The sequence below is a fragment of the Planococcus citri genome, chromosome 4 (assembly GCF_950023065.1).
Source record: "Planococcus citri chromosome 4, ihPlaCitr1.1, whole genome shotgun sequence".
Classification (NCBI taxonomy): Eukaryota; Metazoa; Arthropoda; class Insecta; order Hemiptera; family Pseudococcidae; genus Planococcus; species Planococcus citri.
In genome coordinates, this window is record NC_088680.1 from 63336878 (window position 1) to 63350433 (window position 13556).

Here is a 13556-nt window from a genome sequence, read left to right on the forward strand (position 1 = left end):
TTATACGAAGCTGAGTGTAATATTTTAAAAGAAATAATTCACAACACACTTGAACAAGTATGAATTGAAATATTTGACCGTATTTCAAAATTACGGTTTCCATAAACTAACAAAGCCATCTTCGCTGTACGAACATAATAAATTTTGATGCGGATGATGAGTAATACCAATGACATCTTTTTCGTGAATCTAAAAAACAAAAATTTCGTAATAATATTGCAAATGCCAAATTGAAATATTCTTACACTTCACTTGACTTGAAACTTACGTTTAGAGTGCGTTCCAGTTTTCCAGACGTAGAAGAGAAGCAATACAGCACAAAATCTTGACCGACGCAATAAATCCATTCTCCTCGTGGAGATACACAACAACATACGAAGTCACCACCTTTCCTTTTACCACTTGAAAATGATCGTACGATCTGACGAAATATTACAAAACATAATTATAATATTTAGTACTTCGACATGAATCAATATGACTCGAATGAAAAGGAATATCGAACCTGGCCTTGCAAATTCATAATCATCATCGTATTAGTTTTATTACACGCAACGAAATGTTCCTGGTTTTTAGAAATGGGATGAATTGAATTAACAGCAGCGTCACCAGCACCTAGAGCTTTAAAAGTACTCAAACATTCGGTCGATTTAATGCTCCATATTTTGACAGTACCGTCGCTGGATGCGCTGCGAATTTTTCAACGAGTTAATGACGAATACACATAAGTTCAAAATAAAATGAAACGAAGTAAAAAATTTCAATACCTTAGAATATTATATCCGTCGACAGAAAAGAAGGCATCGTTAACGTAAGATGAATGACCACGAAACTCCTTCAGGATTTTCCCAGATTTCAGTCCATGTATTCTATGTATAAAATAACACAAGACAATCGAATTATTGACCAAGCAATAAATAGCAAAGATCGGACACTAGAACATCAAACATTACTCACCCCGAAATTGGATCAAACGTAGCGAATAATACCTATTTGACTATTATCTTTAGGAAAAATACAATTTATTATAGACCAAGTTTTAAATAGCATAGGTCATCAAACGCTACTCACTTCAATGTTGTATCAAACGAAGCGGATAATATTTGACTATTATCTTTAGAAAACTGCAAACACGTGATTCCCATAGAATGAGCTTTATCTAAACGTCTCGCACACTGACCCGAAATCACTTTCCATATTTCGATTTTACCGTTCTGTGCTCCCGATGCTAACATCTCACTGTCACGGCTAAACGCTAAACATAGAACTGCTTCGTCCATGATCATAAACCTTTCCTATAAATGATCGTAAAATGCATCAAGTTAATATACGAATCGGACTAAAAAAAATTGAGAGAAATGTAAATTGAAAAAAAATTACTTCGGCTTGGTATTTTAAATCTTTTCGAATTCTACCAGTCGTATAATTCCACACTTGAATAAATCCATCCACAGTTCCAGTAACCAAAAACTGACCATCTGGAGAAAATCTCGCACATTCTGCGTACGTTTTTCTCCCCAATTTGATTTGCTTATAAAGCATAGTCGGATACTTTTCCTCCTCTAGATCGCGAATCGCAGCTTTGCCTCAAAATAAATCAATCGTTGTTCCTGTAAATAAATTCGTCGCATATGTAACTCGAGTATCATGAGCATAGAGCAATCTTTAAAAAATTACCCGGTGGTAAAATCCCTTGATGCTGTTGCCATTTCAACGCCTGACCTAAAAGAGCTAATAATCTGGACGATGGTACTACGGATACTTCACCGGATAATGCTGCTGCGATGGCCATTCTACGCTTATCTTTTGATACACCTTCGGGATAAGCTTCCCTGGGATCGAAGAATGATCTCGCCAGCAAACTTTCTAAACAGAATTGAAAATGATAATTAAGTTTAAGGCTTAGAGATCGATTTTTACAGTAAACAAATATTTTTGATCGGTAATATAATTCATGTTTGGATGTGAAAAATTTCAAATCAAATCACCTAAATGAATATAACGCTCCGGTTCATGTTGTTTCATAACAATCATGGGATCAGTTTGACGAAGCAAAGAACGAGCAGCTCCAAGTTCACGTAATTCAATCAATTCCAGTACGACCTAGAAAAAAAATACCTTTGTAGAATGAAATTTTCAATGTTAGAATTTTGAGTTTTAAAAGGTTCAAGTAACCTGTTCGTATAAGTCGATAAGTTTATTATCAGGAAGTTTGAGAGATTGTGTTGCTTTCAGGACAGAATCCCAATTTCCATTATTGATATCGGTGACGAAACTTTCAACGCTATCTACGGTGTTTAACGTAATGCCAGTTTCATCCTAAAAAAATAGAAGTAAAATTAAATGGAGATGAAATTGGTAAAAGTTAATATCCTTCTTTTCAACGTACTTGCAAACATTGAAACGTTTTCATCAAATTTGACTCTTTCAGATATTGCTGAATCAGACGAATAACGCTGAAACATGAAAAAGATTCGGAGAGCACAATTAATACAAATTATAGATTGAGGTCAACAATAAGTTGAACAATAATGTGGATATAACAACATGATTGAACTTACTCAGCGGACTCTATTTCGATAGACATTATTTTTTTTAGGTATTTGAAGACAAAACTATGGAACAATTATTGCAAAATAAATGGCAAAGTGTCTTGAACCTTTATCAAAAATTGTTTTTTATTATCACTAAAACATTCAAATCAAAACAAATATAGAGCAAACTGTCAGTGTAGCCAGTTGTTAGGTCCCAATTTGACAAAAAAAAAACACATCCGCTCTCATACGTTTTGTAGAAAGCAATTTTATTTTTTATGATTAATGATTATTATTGTTCTACTTCAAGTCGATACAAATAAATTTAGCCCAAATGTCCATTTTCTCCCACCCCTCTTCCCTTTCCGAGGATCCAAACCCTTACCTTGAAATGGAAAACCCGTCCATCTCTTCATCTACTTATTGGTCCTACGAAAAAAAAAGTTCAAATGAAAATTATTATTGTTCCTTGAAATCTCCTGTAAAGTGTGGTTATCATCAATTTTTTGTTTGGATTTGGAAGAACCTTTGAGCTTAAAAGCTAAAAAAATCTTTAAAATCATTTTTTAATTTTTTTTTATTTTCTGCCAAAATTCACAGAGATTAAAAAAAAAAACTGAAGGAAATATTGCCCAAGTGAGCTGAACTGAAAAAAGTGCACCTGAAATGGACCCAAAATTGAAGTTGTGAGTATTCGGTGATGGAGAGTAAATATTGCTACACGCTACAGATCGGAATCGCCTTCGAAAAAGTATCGAATGAAGTAGGTATGCAACCAATACTGCGCCATTGCCTTTGGAATTGAGTTGATGTGAAAACAGGAGACGTAATAATTGATAAATGAACAAAAGATTGTGGAAATAAGAATTTGGATTTAAATAAATTTCTATCTAAGTGAGAATGTATGTATGACAAATTGTACGTACGTCTCATAAAATCAGTGTTGAAAAACAAATTGAAAAAATTCAATAAATTAAATTGATCTGTTGCAGTCCGGCACATGACAACAGGAGTAATTGCAGCCCCCCCCCCGCCGATCCTCCGGGACAACTTTTTTCTTAAAGGGGACATCCTAAGGAACATTTTAAAGCAAACTTGCCGAAGAAAAAGTTGGCCTTACTTACAAAATGGCGGCCATCTTGATTGACAGGTCAGCCACGTTTTAACATGGAACTTGCACGAACTTTTTTAAACTTTACTAAGGTAGATCGAAAGATCATGCAAAAATTCATCACCTGTCAAAATTTCAAGTGCTAAAGTGCGTTTTTCGATTTTTGGTGAATTTTTGAAAATCGAATTTAGGACAAAAATGAGGGGAAAAAACAAAATTTTACCAAATTGACCAAGAAAGCTGAAATTTGGGATATGCCCTATTTTCGACATGCCAAATCGATTGGAAACGGTTTCAACCCGTTTTGAGCAGTTCTGGAGCCTCCAGCAGATTTTTGAATCTCGAAATTCCCACAAAATTCCATCAAATTGGAGTTGTAAAGGTAAAATTTATTCTAAAAACTAATTTCAATACGCTACGAAGTACTGCAGGTGAATTTCAAGTCGTTTTGGATCCTCCAGCGACTTTTTTAAAATTCCTGAAGCTTCCAGCAGATTTTTGAATCTTTAAATTTTCACAAAATTTCATCAAATGGAGATGGAAAGCTGAAATTTACTCTACACTCCAATTTTAACACCCTCTGAAGACGATTTCAGGTGGGTTCAAGTAATTTTAGGGCCTCCAGCGACTTTCTTTGAAAATTACTAGAGGCTCCAGCAGATTTTTGAATCTTTAAATTTTCACAAAATTTCATCAAATGGAGATGGAAAGCTGAAATTTACTCTACACTCCAATTTTAACACCCTCTGAAGACTTCAGGTGGGTTCTAGTCATTTTAGGGCCTCCAGTGACTTTTTTTGAAAATTACTGGAGGCTCCAGCAGATTTTTGAATCTTTAAATTTTCACAAAATTTCATCAAATGGAGATGAAAAGCTGAAATTTACTCTACACTCCAATTTTAACACCCTCTGAAGACGACTTTAGGTGGGTTCAAGTCATTTTGGGGCCTCCAGAGACTTTTTTGAAAATTACTGGAGCCTCCAGTAGATTTTTGAAACTTGAAATTTCCCCAAAGTTAATTTATCAAATGGAGTTGGCAAGCTGAACTTTACTTCGCAGACTACATGGTAGTTTCAAAATATGGTTTTGAAGCTTCCAGCTATGTAGGTACTTTCATAGAAAATTTTAATTTTCCAAAAAAACGTCATAAAACCTTTCAAAAAATTGCTGGAGGCTCCAAAACGACTTGAAATTCACCAGTAGTCAACTTCGTAGCGAATTGAAATTAGTTTGCAGAATGAATTTTAGCTTTACAACTCCAATTTGAAGGAATTTTGTGGGAATTTCGAGTTTAAAAAATCTGCTGGAGGCTCCAGAACTGCTCTAAACGGGTTGAAACCGTTTCCAATCGATTTGGCATGTCGAAAATAGGGTATATCCCAAATTTCAGCTTTCTTGGTCAATTTGGTAAAATTTTAGTGAGATATCGACTCTTTGCTCATACCAACTTTATATTTTTTACTCCAGGAATATCGGAGTGAGGAAGGTTAAAACGTCTCAAAATTCAGACTTCATGCCAATTCGCCAATGAAAGATGAAGAAATGTGCTTAAATTGTAAAATAATGTTTCCCAGGACTGGGACAAAAGTCATGGGAGTTATGGGGTATTTTTTTGGGCCCAAAATTTTCGATAACTTGTCCAAAAACGGTCGAAAAATGTGATTGGGTGGGTGAGACTCTGGGAATGGTTATTTCTAGCCATAAGTTTTGTTTCTAGGAGCTTCAGTGCAATTTTGAGTCTGCGCAATAAAAAGGATATTTTTTGGGCCCACAATTTTCCAAAAATTGCCTAAATAATGGTCAAAAAATGTGATGGGGAAGCTGCAACTTTGGGAATCGTTTTTTCTAGTCACAGATAGAGTTTCCTGGAGTTTGGGCGCAATTTTGAGTCTTTGCATTCAAAGGGGTATTTTTTGAGCCCAAAATAATTTCCATAAAATTGCCCAAAAATGGTCAAAAAGTGTGATTGGGCAGCTGCAACTCTGAGAATCGTATACTCTGGTCACACGTTGAGTTTTGTGAGGTTGAGCGCAATTTCAAGTCTGCGCATCCAAAATAGTATTTTTTGGGGTCCAAAATTTTCGAAAAATTGACCAAAAATGGTCAAAAAATGTAATAGGGAAGCTGTGACTTTAGTAATAGTTTTTTCTAGTCACGAAAAGAGTTTTCTGGAGTTTGGGCGCAATTTTGAGTCATTGCACCCAAAGGGGTATTTTTTGAGCCCAAAATAATTTCCATAAAATTGTCCAAAAATGGTCGAAAAATGTGATTGGTCAGCTGCAACTCTGAGAATCGTATTTTCTAGTCACACGTTGAGTTTTCTGAGGTTTAGGAGCAATTTCAAGTCTGCGCATCCAAAATAGTATTTTTTGGGCTCAAAATTTCCCAAAAATTATCTAAAAATGGTCGAAAAATGTGATGAGGTAGCTGCAACTTTAGAAATCGTTTTTTCTAGTCACAAATTGAGATGTCTGAAGTTGAGGCGCAGTTTTGAGTATGCGCATCTAAAATAGTATTTTTGGGGCACAAAATTTTCAAAAAATTGACCAAAAATAATCAAAAAATGTGATGGGGAAGCTGCGACTCCAGGAATCGTTTTTTCTAGTCACGAATAGAGTCTCCTGGAGTTTGGGCGTAATTTTGAGTCATTGTATCCAAAATGATATTTTTTGAGCCCAAAATAATTTCCACAAAATTGCCCAAAAATGGTCGAAAAATGTAATTGGACAGCTGCAACTCTGAGAATCGTCTTTTCTAGTCACACGTTGAGTTTTCTGAGGTTGAGGTGCAATTTCAAGTCTGCGAATTCAAAATAGTATTTTTTGGGCCCAAAATTTTCCAAAAATGGTTGAAAAATGTGATTGGGCAGCTGCAAATTTGCGAATCGTCTTTTCTGCTACAAGCTGTGTTTTCCAAGATACATATGAGGCGCAATTTCAAGTCTGGACATCCAAAATGGTATTTTTTGGACCCAACATTTTCAAAAAATTAGCTAAAAATGGTCGGAAAATGTGATTTGGCAGCTGAAACTCTGGGAATCGTTTTTTTTCAGTCACGAATGGAGTTTCCTGGAGTTTGGGCACAATTTCAAGTCTGAACATCCGAAAGAGTATTTTTTGGACCCAAAATTTTCAAAAAATAGCCCAATAAAAAAATACTCTTTCGGATGCTCGCACTCAAAATCACGCGAAATTTTATGAAAACTCAATCTCAGACTAGAAAACATGATCCTCAAAATCGTAGCTGCTCAAACGCATTATTTGACCAGTTTTGGACAATTTTTGAAATGTTTCAGGCTCAAAAAAATGCCTTATGATCCTATACCTTTTCAAACCCTGATATATTTTCATGGGAATAAATACTAGTATTTTACTCTTTTAGGCATATTTTTTCACTTTTTATTTGTGTAATTGGTCAAAAATTGAAATTTTGAGATATTTGAACCCCTCAGGAGCCAATAGTTTCGCGATTGGACAGCTATAAATGTTGTGCTTCTACCTGTTGGGGGGGGGGGTTCTCTTACTTTTGAAAAAAATCGAGCCAAATCGGTTAGGCACACCAGTGATTACCCAGTTACTGAAGACACTACCAACTTGCTTTTTGCTGATGATTCTGGTATCATTGCATGTGACGAAAATTATGAGAAAGCTGTTGGTCTTCTTCAGACAGCTGTGAACAATATTGAAAAATGGGCAAAAAAATGGAAAATCCAGCTGAATGAGAATAAATCTGTACGTATTGATTTTGCGCTCCGGAAACACGGATAACGGATATGTTCCTACCATCATCAACAATAAACCAATCCCTGTGGCACAGCACGCCCGTTACTTAGGATTACACCTGGATTGCAAGCTCAATAGGCAAGAGCATGTCAAAAGAAAACGAGACTTTTTAAATTTACAGTTTCGTAAATTTCAGTGGCTAATTGGTAGTCATTCAAAGCTGAGCTTAGCTAACAAAAGGATGATTTACAAAGCTATATTCCTTCCTGCATGGTCGTATGGATGTGAAATTTGGGGAGTCACAAAAAAGCTAATTGCCTTGTCATCGAGCGTTTTCAAAACAAGTTCATGAGAGCTATAACAAAGGCACCTTGGTTTGTCTCAAATGAACAACTTCAAAATGATCTTCAGCTCGATCCAGTCAATGTAATTATTCATCGAAAATCTAATGCATATGGGTAATTCTCAAAAAAAGTTTAAAAATCATGTAACTGGTGGTTTACTTGAATACTATTGACAATTGAATTTTTTTTCAGTGGTATTGTGTAGATACCAACTCGGGCATCACGTGCATATAGTTTAATGGCCCCCAACCCCCCCCCCCCCCTCCACTATGGGTCAAGTCCCCCCAAACCCTGAAAACTCCATCGTCGTGGCTTGTAACCCTCAACTTTTTCAACTTCATCTTCAAAAATGAATTACACTATCACTTTTTCTAAAAAAAAAAAAATGGTACATATTATTATATGATATGAGAGTAAATGACAGAACTGATATAAATTTTTGGAATGATATCTACTTATACCCTGAAACCGAGGTCATAAAGTGATGTAACCAGTTTTTGGTCCATCGCCGTGGCCAATTTTTGTTAATTTTTTTTTGGCTCTCCTATTCGATTTTTTTAAAGGTGAAATGAGTACACTGTATCGTTTTAGTGATAGTAGTGCTGCCCCCATTTCAAATCCATCAAGCAAATGCAGTTAACCAGTCTGCAAATTATAATCTGTGAAGATTGTACTGATTTCCTTTTTTTGGATCCATCGCCCTGGCTTATCATTCTCACGTTTTAAAAGAGACATTTTTTTTCTTGAAAAAAAAAAGAAAATATTCAAATACTTAGTAAGTACTTGATGACCACAACTTTGAAAATTGAAAAATTATTGATTCTATTACCAATAAAACAAATTTTAGTTCTTTTTTTCTTACGTCGTGGATAGTACAGTTTGGTATTTCGTCGTGGCTATCATGATTTTTTTGTCCACAGCGAAGAAAAGTACTTACCTTATCATGTTTGAATACTCCCATTAAAATGAACCTGGTACCTACTTGATGAACTTTTTGTGAGCTAAAGCTACTAATAACTGCTCCAGTTATACCTATACCTACCCAAAAGTAGTGAACAGCCTTTTTTTTCAACATGTGACACCAATTTTTTAAAGCCCCTCCTCCCGCCCCTATTGAAGATGACTTGGGCCTGAAGTCATTTTTGGGGTCCTGGGTATGCCTAGAATCAAGTCCCTTTTGAAAAAAATTCAAAAAAAGGTTTTCATTTTCGAAAAATTTTAGTACTGAAATTTAAACTTTTTTTGAGAATTACCCATATGTCAACCGGCTGCATAAACATCCAAACTGTGAAGCTCTGATGCTCCTGGATCAAAGTGATGATAGGAGGAGATTGAAAAGACTCCCTACAATGGATCTCTTGAGAGTCTTGAGTCTCTAAATGCACTACTATACTATATTAATTTAATTTGTAAAATTTGTAAAGTGATGTTCTAATGTGATACGTTTAGGTTAATGAATTTTGTTCAGTTCCTTAAATAAACATATGAAAAAAAAAAATCGGTTAGGTACTGCGCACTTGTCAGGTTCCTCTGTCAGTAGGTACTCATTCAGCTCATTTTTAAATTTAAACGGATCTTCTTCAATTTGCGGTTTTGCGAAACAAAAAGTCGCAAATTTCGATCACGTAATGTAGATAAACACCAAGTACCTGCATAATTATTACGAAGGCACTATCAAAACAACTATTATGACACTATTGGAATCACCTTGTTGTTTTCCAATGATTCACCACTGGTTTTAATTCATAGCTTTGGGTAAGTCTATAGGTACTCTATTGATTTAACACGGAGGCGACATTAGCCAAAGGCAAAAATAATACCCAACTAGACGCCTACGATAATGAACGATGTTGTTACCGATACCGTTCGGAATATCCATATCCGTATCCGCGAAGAAATGAGTACCTACTTACCTATGTATTGAGATATGCCATGTGCGATTTTAAACGATGATTTGAGACTATTTAAAACCGCTTCCGAGAGATAGTTATGTAAGAAGGGAATTTGCTTTTGTACGATAGTACGATAGAAATGACTAAAAACCCCATTGCGCAATTTTTTTTTGTTCTTAGTGTCATTACGAACTACTTTCATTTTCGTAAAATTCCTACATCATATCCTATACCTAGGTATAGCACTCGTATATACGACGACGACGACTACTATGATGATCTTATAACAATTACATATAACAACACTGTGTAAAAGTAATTATCTCATTAATTCTAGACATTGTCTTATGACGCTTTCACTGTGACCTGTACAATGTGTCAGCGGTTATCTGACAAAATTTCACTTTTGTTCGTGCATTTGTAGACCGAGAGTGCGAACGGTTGTAAGCACAGTGATCGATTTAATCTTCGAAACAAATATATTATATATAGAGCCTTACAACGAGCAGAGAATATATAAAGGAAAAAAAATTTAAATATGATGTAACGTGTATTGTTGTAGGCAGCTGTGACCGTGTTTCCTTGCAAACGTGCGTTGATAAAAGATTCTCTTAATCACGTTACACAATGATATTGTTTCGAATTTTTAATTACCGATAGGTAGGTATTTTATATGAATCATCTCTCCATGAACGTACATATTTTTTATACTTATGCAATTTGTCTCGTTGGAAATTCTCCTTCGAAGCTGGAGGGAAAAAAATTAATTTAATACAATTGAGCAGACGTATAATGGAGATGAACCAATTTATAAGTCATGGTCATAGTTATAGGATGTGTGTGGTTCGTGTTAGGGTACTTTTTTCGAATTTTATTGGCTCCCTGTGGTCCATTATGTAAACTAATCTGTCGTGTCATCCAAAGATAGAATATTACTCAAATACAGGGTAACAAACAAAAGATGTACCTATGTTGACCATATCGAGTATTAATTTAGTTGGTACAAAATTTTTTTTTTTTTTGAGAAATCTGTCCATCCTATCTAAATGTATCTTCGAAAAGAACAAACAATACGTACCGCGAATGTTCAAACACTAAACCAGTGCACAGTGAAGCATTACGTATATTTTCCAAGCACATATAGGTACCTGCTATAATGCTACGAGTATTTGTATGTTTGTAGTATGAAGACTGTACCTACTACCTACCTACATAAATAAACTACATGTAACGGTCACGATGCTACCAAAAGATCAAATGAAAGTAGATCTTATATAGAGTTATAGCAATATAGCAACGTATGCATCTGTAATAATGATTTTTTTTTTCCTTCGCAGTTCAACTACCTAGGTACCTAGGTACTGAATTTAATTGAAAATGGTAAAAGTTTATTGAAATGGAAAATGATAACGAACAACATTGTAATTATGATTTTTTTTGTTCGCATTGCCAATTCATGAATCGTATATTTTTTCATGTTTGACTGAGTAGTGAGTGAATGGTTTTATGAAAGGGCGATAGTTTCTCTTCGAATTGCACATTTTTTGGTGTAATTTTTTCTGTGATCAAAGTATCTACTTAGATGTAATGAATGTATGGAGCTTATCTGTTGGTATAACCATATCTGGGTAATAAATCAATAGATTTTCTAAAAGTGAATGAGATTACTGATTACTAGATGGGTTTATATACCTACGTGTGGATAGATAATACAATATAGGTAACAAATAATTTGAGCGAATCAACGTAATGTTATCTTAATGATCTGAAATCACTATAACCAAAATCTCAGCTGATGCCCAAATTGATTTTTGTCAATTTTTAAAAATTCCAAATTCACCTGCATTTTCAGCGATTTATGATTAAAAAAAAAAAAATAATGTAGGTAGGTACCTACCTAAGTAATTGAATTGAAGAAAATTAGTCTTGGAGATAATTATCAGCTCTCCCGAACTGAATTTCACCATTTCTGTCCATTATTCTGAAACGAGATTTTAGATTTTCTCAGAAGGCGTGAAATAAAATTTGAGAAGGTAAAAATCGAGTTATGACTTATTCTCAGCCTGCTTCAAAAGGTTATCTACTTACATTTGAGCAGATTTCAAGGCGTACACTTCAAGTGCATTCTTTCAAAAAAGTCACAGAGGCAATGAGTATAAAATTCTTAAAATATTTAAAATTTTTAAAAAAGGTATCGGAGTAGGAGGGGGAGGGGGTCATCAAGTTTTTGATTTTTTTCGTTAAATCTTACGACACTAACGGGAAAAAAACTAAAATTCTACAAGAAGGAGGAGAAAAACAGAAAATGTCGATGTTTAAATTGAAAAATGGAGAAATGCTTTAATTTAGGAATCAATTCATTCACGAATGATTCACAAAAAATGATTCAATTCGTTCGTGAATGATTCACCAAAAATAAGGTAAATGAATCGATTCGTTCGTGAATGAGTCACTTATACGAACAAATTTGTACGCGAATGATTCACTAAATATTATTCAATTTGTTCCGTTGTTCGTGAATGACTCACCAAGAATTGAGTAAATTAATCGATTCGTTCGCGAATGAGTCACTTATACGAATCAATTCGTTCGCGAATGATTCATCAAAAATTGAGTAAATGAATCGATTCCTTCGGAAACGAGTCACCTACACGAATCGATTCGTTCGCGAATGATTCATCAAAAATTATTCAATTCGTTCGTGAATGATTCACCGAAAATTGAGTAAATGAATCGATTAGTTCGCGAATGAGTCACTTATACGAATCAATTCGTTCGCGAATGATTCATCAAGAATTGAGTAAATGAATCGATTCGTTCGCGAACGAGTCACCTATACGAATCGATTCGTTCGCGAATGATTCATCAAAAATTATTCAATTTGTTCGTGGATGACTCGCCCTAAATTGGGTAAATGAATCGATTCGTTCGCGAATGAGTCACTTATACGAATCAATTCGTTCGCGAATGATTCATCAAAAATTGAGTAAATGAATCGATTCGTTCGCGAATGAGTCACCTATACGAATCGATTCGTTCGCGAATGATTCATCAAAAATTATTCAATTCGTTCGTGAATGACTCACCAAAAATTGAGTAAATGGATCGACTCGTTCGCGAACGAGTCACTTATACGAACCAATTTGTTCGCGAATGATTCACTAAAAATTATTCAATTCGTTCGTGAATGACTCACCAAAAATTGAGTAAATGAATCGATTCGTTCGCAATTGAGTCACTTATACGAATCAATTCGTTCGCGAATGATTCATCAAAAATTGAGTAAATGAATCGATTCGTTCGGAAACGAGTCGCCTATACGAATCTATTCGTTCGTGAACGAGTCACTTATACAAACCAATTTGTTCGCGAATGATTCACTAAAAATTATTCAATTCGTTCGTGAATGACTCACCAAAAATTGAGTAAATGAATCGATTCGTTCGCGAACGAGTCACTTATACGAATCGATTCGTTCGCGAACGAGTCACCTATACGAATCGATTTGTTCGCGAATGATTCATCAAAAATTATTCAATTTGTTCTTTGTTCGTGAATGACTCGCCCTAAATTGGGTAAATGAATCGATTCGTTCGCGAATGAGTCACTTATACAAATCAATTCGTTCGCGAATGATTCATCAAAAATTGAGTAAATGAATCGATTCGTTCGGAAACGAGTCAGCTATACGAATCGATTCGTTCGTGAACGAGTCATTTATACAAACCAATTTGTTCGCGAATGATTCATCAAAAATAATTCAGTTCGTTCGTGAATGATTCACCAAAAATAGAGTAAATGAATCGATTTGTTCGCGAATGAGTCACTTATACGAATCAATTCGTTCGCAAATGATTCATCAAAAATCATTCAATTCGTTCGCGAATGATTCATCAAAAATTGAGTAAATGAGTCGATTCGTTCGCGAACGAGTCACCTATACGAATCGATT

The 13556-nt window shown here is 34.9% G+C and overlaps 1 pseudogene; it reads right to left on the minus strand.

Annotated features, from left to right (window-relative positions):
• Nucleotides 1-2713, minus strand: LOC135843551 (WD40 repeat-containing protein SMU1-like; annotated as a pseudogene).
• Between the last annotated feature and the right edge of the window lie 10843 nt (nt 2714-13556).